Source organism: Rhipicephalus sanguineus, chromosome 6, assembly GCF_013339695.2.
Source record: "Rhipicephalus sanguineus isolate Rsan-2018 chromosome 6, BIME_Rsan_1.4, whole genome shotgun sequence".
Taxonomy (NCBI): domain Eukaryota; kingdom Metazoa; phylum Arthropoda; class Arachnida; order Ixodida; family Ixodidae; genus Rhipicephalus; species Rhipicephalus sanguineus.
In genome coordinates, this window is record NC_051181.1 from 58,648,977 (window position 1) to 58,656,300 (window position 7,324).

Below are 7,324 nucleotides of genomic sequence, written 5' to 3' on the forward strand. Positions count from 1 at the left end.
TCGCTTTAGGGCCTACTGGTGCTTTACATTTAAACCCGTTGCGGCAAGGGCAGTTTTGCTTCGCCGACTGAACCGCCTCAGCGCGTACCCAGCGGGGAGCGCACCCACGGTAGAATGTAGCACATTTCCCGGAACAGCATTTTATTTAGTTCATAGGAAAAGTACCGCGCACTAAGCACCTGTAACATTTCAGTAGCAAACTGGAGTGTACAGAGGATTTTTCCGAAGGGGGGATAGCTTTTGGGAGAACCTGATTTGCTCTTCCTAAGGTATAAGTTAAAACAAAAAAAAGTAAGGGGTGGGGGCGGTCAGGACATCCGGGCAACCCGTCTGAACCTGGCAGTGATACCACAGAAATGCTTGAAAAATACGCATAGTGAAGAAATACGCACGCAAAGCATCCCACCAGACGCTACCTTGTTAAACTCCACCATCGAAAACAAACTACAAACAACACGCTCCAGAACAATCGGTCCGTCCGCTGCAAATCAATGACGCGCACGAGCTATCTGTCTAACATGAATTGTTATCGCAATTAATAAACAAGCTAATATCAACAGCAGCGCAGGCATGCGCGCGTAGCCGCGATGCAGCTTTGAAGTCGTACACGAAGCGGGTTGTGCCTGCAGCAAGCACACGGTGCGAAAACTTTCTTGTTCTGGCATGACATGAAAGAGTGTTCTCTGATTGAGTGCCGATGCTGTCACATACCACATATATAACGGCGAACGGAAACACGGCGTTAGTCGTAAGCAGGAACCGAAGCAACGGAACGATCTGCTGATTCTCGTCGGCCACGAGGAAATGTACTAACATGGAGGCTTGGTTCCTGCAACCTTCTTTCAGCATCCCAATTTCCTCATCTCAGCAACACAGCACTCGAAAATATGTTGGCATTTTCGTTCTTATCAGCCGCCACACGTTGATATGTACGCTCCTTGTCTACATGCGGAGCGCGCTTAGCCTTCAACATGGCGGAAATGCACACAGCGGCCGCTAGATGGCAGCAGATTTTGCATAAGGTCTATAGGTGCTATGTGTCCAAACTGTCACAATCTAGTGATGAAAAGAAATGCCTACCACTCATTATGGCTTGCCCGGGCTTGCCAGGAAGTATGCTCCTATCTTGTACTGCAATCTGTCCTCTGTGTCGGTGCCATGAACAGCTCTCATCGCTGATACATGCATAATAGATACCACAAGGAAATGTTGATTTTCACTCAAGACAAACCCAACCACACACAGATAGTGAGTACCAAACATGTCCTCAGGCAAGTCTATATTCATATATTAAAGAGATCGATCCTTGAATGAAGGGATCAGGGTGCAATAAGAACAGGTATTAGTGGACCAGCCACTTGCAGACTATGAAAGAGTTCCATTGCGTGTTCAACAATTCACACATGTACACAGTAAGCAATCCAGTCATGGCACGTTACCAGTAAATGTAACAGTGTTACAGTACCTAAGCCAAAAAAGTGGGATAGGTTTCAAACAGGAGAAAGTGCCTCAGACAGGCTGGCCGACGTTTCCATAGGGGGACCTATCTTTATCGAAGGCACCTTGTCATCCTTGGCGTGTTAGTTTTAAAGGGTTAGTGTTGACGTCATGTCTAGCGGTGGTGCTTGTCGCTGTTGGTAATTGCTGCCTGGAAAGAGAAAACTAGAGAGGAGTGTAGCCCTTGCCACATCATTTCAAGAAAGTTTGCAACGGCGCTCAGGCCTCTCATCTCAGAAGTAAGGGGAGCTGCAAGAAGGAAAAAAAAAAGCAAGAAAAGGAGAGAAAAAAAGAAAAAAAAAATGGAAAAAGGGGGGGGGGGGTCTACTGAGCGAGAGCCGTCAAAGGCAAAAAAAAGTGGAGTATGAAAGCCACTTGGAAAGGCTGCAGAAGGGCGGCACGTCTAGCCCTCACAAAGGGCTGCAGAAGATGGTGGGTAAGGCAACTACAGGCGGGGAAAGCGGGCGGCGTACTTTTAAAAGCAAAGCCCACATGTGGAATTTAAGTGATATTGAGAGGGGTGTCTGAAAAACACGTGCTTGATGGGTGAAGTCATTGGCTCTGTTAAAGTAACTGTTACAGTTACAGAGTTTCCAAAAGTAACCTGTTACAGTTACACTTACTGTGACAAGTAACGTCGTTACTTTGTTGCAGTTACTGTGACGAAGTAACGTCGCTACTTTTCCGTTACTGTATAAAATAAATAATAGATTACAAACCAAACGATAGAATTCATTTATTAAATATGTATGAAGGCATGCGGGCAGTCAAATTGCACGTGGTAAAACCCTAGACGAAGTAAACCTAATAAGGGCCAAACACAAGCATTTGTTGTGTACACCTCATTTTGTTGCATCAATTTTGTTGTTCATGCACCGTTGGTGAAAAGGGAATTTATTTGCAAATAATAATAACAAATGTCCTCTGATACTCAAAATGGAAAATGTGGTTGATGCACTAGAACGACAGCAGTATCATAGGATGTTTATTAACGACACCCAGAAGCGCATGCAAATAGCAACGGAGAGTGTGTGACGAATGAAGACGACGTCCATTGTGTCTGTTCCATATATATGTTCAAGGTGTATCAGACCCTGTTCGGTAAGCTTTGCGTCCGCTGGGCATACAAACCGTTTCTAAGTCCGTTATACTCTGGGGCATGTGTTCGCGAACCCAAAGATTGCACACCTGCAGACGATCAGAGTAGGGTGATATACAAGCCCGATGCGGGCATTGCGACGCGACTTGCATCGGCGAAATGGGAAGGAAAGAATCAACGAGGCTTAAAGAAGGCAAACGGGATGTTGTTAAAGCAACTCATGCAACGCATTCTAAGATGGAGCTTGTTTAACACTTCCGGAGAACAGGGCATAGCTTTGACGTAAACACTGTGACGACGCTGGCTCGTGAATGAAGGTGAGGGGAAGGAACTCCTGGAATCGCGGTTCATTCGCCGCGACGCGTCGGCTTGCAATATAGTTACTGTATATGGCACCTTTAGGAGCCATGTCGTAGCATATATAGTAACTATAGTCGGATACAACTTAAAAAGTCAGGAGAGACTAAAGAAAAGAAATAGTCCCGCTCATGCACGCGCCGATGTTCTCCAAAGGCGAAGCCACCGCCATCCCGCTCATGATGTCCGTCCCGAGCGCGCCCATTGGTGCAGGCTTGTGTTCATCTGCCTTTGAGGAGAAAATGCCGCTGACTTCTAAAGTTGTATCCGACTATAACATGCAACAACCACATTCCCCTACTGGTTTACACGGACGTATGGGACACTGGTCGATCTCCGCAAATTTTTTTCTTTCTTTCCTTTTCTTTTTCTTGTTGCCAGTGTATACTGAGGATGTCACATGCATAGGAGGCAAAACGTCCATGTGATTTTGTTAATAATTGTTGTATTAAGTTGGAGTAAACCTTTTACAATTAGTTTCAAAGAGGTTTTGAAAAATTACTTAGTTCACAGTATTTGTGCCTCTCAACCGTTTCGCGCTCTGCTGCTTTCTAGCCGTCAATCAAACACGATTATTGCGCAACCAAGAAGGAGAATATAAACTTGGCGTCGTGATGTTCCACCGGTACACCAAGAACCAAGCTAGAAGCTCAAGTGACAAAAAGGATATATATACGCCGGAAAAAAAAAACTACTTGAATTTAGCAAGTTGTTCAGTTCCAACATGATTGACTTACGACATGTAGTTTACAAGTAAACTTAAGTTGTGTTAAAGACTGACTGCTGACCTCGGTCTTCTGCAGGGTAGATAATTCTCTAAGCGACCTCCACCCCTAAATTGGTAGGGGAGCCGTGCTGTGGAATGTTGAAAGGTGGAGAGGATATGGGAAAGTAACTGTAACGGTATTTCCCATTACAGTTACTCTGTAAAAAAGTAACAGTGTTACCGTTACAAGTTCCTATAAATTAAAAGTAACTAGTTACAGTTACAAGTTACCGAAAAAATTAACTAGTTACCGGTAACGCGTTACTAGTAACTAGTTATTGCCCAAGACTGTAACGAATACCCGAAATATGCACATAGCCCTATGGGCGATCCACATGAAAATAACGATATGCACACTTTTATCGAAATATAAAAAAAATGAAAGAGTGTGCGTGGTCCATGTACACTTGGTGTGAGGTGGGAATGAGCCATGCATATTGTATTGCATCATGAATGTAAGCCATTCAGGGAACAAACTTTTGGTTCTCTAAAGCGAATTCCCGTGTAGTTTGTCTTGTAGAGTTGAGCTGTCAATTTGATTTCATTTTAAGTTATGTAAGGCCTTCACAAAACCGATAATATTTTCCAACTTTCTGTGAACTTCTGGAAACATATATGAGAATTGAGATCTTTTTCTTTTAATTTATGACCTTACAAAGCTCAATAAACCCTAAATCACTGCATACTAAACCTTGGTTATGCATTTAAGTAAGAGAGCAATATTGGTACTATGCTAAGTAAAAAAAAAGCGTGAAAATACAATAACTTAAAGCACCACACAATAAAGCAACATTCTCGCAACATGAGCACAATCTAAGTTATTTGTGATAGAGAACCTCGTGTGCTTAAAGATGCTAAGAAAAAATATATAATGGCAGAACACGAGCTCACGCATATTTTCTCAAACACACAATATTGAAACAAAGAGTAGCATGTGTTAGCTTAATTAACCTAATTGAATTGACATATTCGTCTACTAACACTATTTGATATAAACATGTGCTTCTTCACATTAAGTACGCATTTGTTGGAGTGTGCACTTAGTACCAGTACGTAACGTAATTCACTCAAATACATTACTTCGAGTGAGCTCCTTTAAAACATTTATGAGGCAGCTAGGTTAAAATCCTAACCACAAAACAACTGCATGGATTTCTGGCGAAAAGCTCGGGGACGCAACCACGAAAACATATCCATCATCGTGTGCGCGTGTCAGGGCTGTGTGTTTTGCTATCACGTCAGGGGCGTAGCCAGAAATTTTTTTCGGGGGGGGGGGGTTCAACCATACTTTATGTATGTTCGTGCGTGCGTTTGTATGTGTGCGTGCCTATATACGCAAGCAAAACTGAAAAATTTCGGGGGGGGGGGGGGGGGTTGAACCCCCCCAACACCCCCCTTGGCTACGCCCCTGTATCACGTCCCCAGTCTTGTGATAATTTTGCGTGTTATTGCCGAGTCTGGTGAACTCTCGCATCACCACAGTGAAAACATTATGGGACGACCCCATGTGTTTAAAAGCACACACTTTCTAACGGCGACAAGGGATTCTAGAAACACTCTCAAGCGATGACCTCGTACAGTAAACAGTCAAGTAATAACAGCACAACGACACGAGGCCTGCATGATCGAAGCATAAGATTGCGTAGCGCAATGCGCATCCTTCAAACATGTCATTTATGGTGGTGTATATAAGAGCACCCAAAGCACAAAACATACCTGCCTATCGGGTATCTGTTGATCATCCTCGCTGTGCCAACACGACGGTTCCTGCAAACAGTTGTCATGCAATGAAGTAACAAAGTTACGTAGTTCAGCGACCTTCTTCAACTTACCCAAGTTTGGCACAGTCGCTCGTCAAAAGGCTCAAGCTTCCGCTCCTGTGGAACCGCGGTCGCCGCTTGTCAAAACACTCGGACGCGGATTGTCTTCGGAAGTACACTCGATCACTCGATCAACGTGAGTAATCGATGAACGAAGCAAGAAAGCACTTTTGAGCGCGGACACAAAGCTGTGCGTCCCGTGAGGCTGTGTTGAGTGGCAACGAACAACGACCATCATCCGCCACTGGATCAAGGCAGGAGAACGCCCCAACACGCGGAAAATGCCCAGTCGACGAATGTCGCGTACGATAAGCACGCAATAAACGCACACAACACACGATAAACATGCGGCACACATGTGTTCACGGGAAGCTGGTGGTGCTCCGGCAGTACGAGACCTGTTGCAACTGTTAGCTTACAGTCTAAACCAAAAAGAATGTAGGTGGCAGCAGTGTCGTGATATGCAACAGGCCATAATTTTTATTAAAAATAAAACGTATTTGTGGCTTTTCACACAGGCGAAGGTCAGGGAGGCGGGGCTCTGTATATAAGCGTTGCGTCCGCCTTTCGCGTCGGGCCCCATATAAGCGTTGCGTCCGCTCGAGCCATTTCCGCCTCGGGCTCCATATAAGCGTTGCGACCGCTCGCGGCCGCATATAGCGGGCCCAATCCGTCACCGCAGAATTTGTCACGCTTAATGGCGAGTGAAGGGCCGCTTATATGCAGTACGTTGTGGTGGAATAAAAATGGGCCGTTTATGTGCCGGACGTTATACGGTACTTGAATAAGAGTGTACCTTCCTCGTCGTTCAGACCAACGGGAGCGCGAACTAACGGGATACAGAACCTATGCCAACTATACCAACCTGTACCTATACCAACCTATACCTATACCATGACGCTTTACCAACTAGCCCGCCTTTCAACCCTTCTGCACTTCGTCACTGTTATGTCTCTACTTACACAAATACAAAGTGCTCCGGATAAACATACACACGCGCGCGCTCACGCACACACCCACACACACACACATACACGAGCACACACACACGCACGCACGCACACCAAAACCTAACTTAGCCAGGGATATACACCGCCGATGCCTTGTGACATGACACGATGCATTGTGACAACGAGATCTTAATCGGTCGATTGCTTGAAGTAAAACAGCACACTCGTTATGCTTTTCCCTTGGTGTTTTAACGCGATAGCGTTAAAGCGCTCGTTTCGCAGAAATTCCAGTGTCGGTGTTAGTTGTGAGCAAAAAATCATCATCTTGTCCGTGACCGAAAAATCTAGAAAGATACAAAGAAAATAAGTAATAAAAACTTTGGTTCGAGTGAAAATTGAACCCTGTCTGTGTGCGTGGCAAGCAAACGTTCTACCACAGAGCTACGCTATTTCTTGAAACTGTTTAGGCAAAAACACTACATGAATATCATCTAGTGGAGGGAGCCTCCTTAACGCGTGTAATATTGCATGGCAGAAGGGTAGAATCGCGCCACGCGTCACAACATGTGAATTGCGCAACGAGTGAGTGTTTTAAAGGCCACTCATTACAAACCGCTCAGTCATATTTAATCATCATCAGCTACAAAAGCATCAACAAGGTGAGTAGCTGCGTAGGTTCGCGTGTTGCCTTACGGACGCGTATTGGGCCTTTCGCTGATTCGCAAAAGGAAGAAGAATTGTGGCTTAGTGGGGACTTAACAACTGTACTTGCAGTAGGCATTCTAGGATAGTATGAAACGGCCAATGTAACGCGCACAGTCGTTCGTATCCTTAC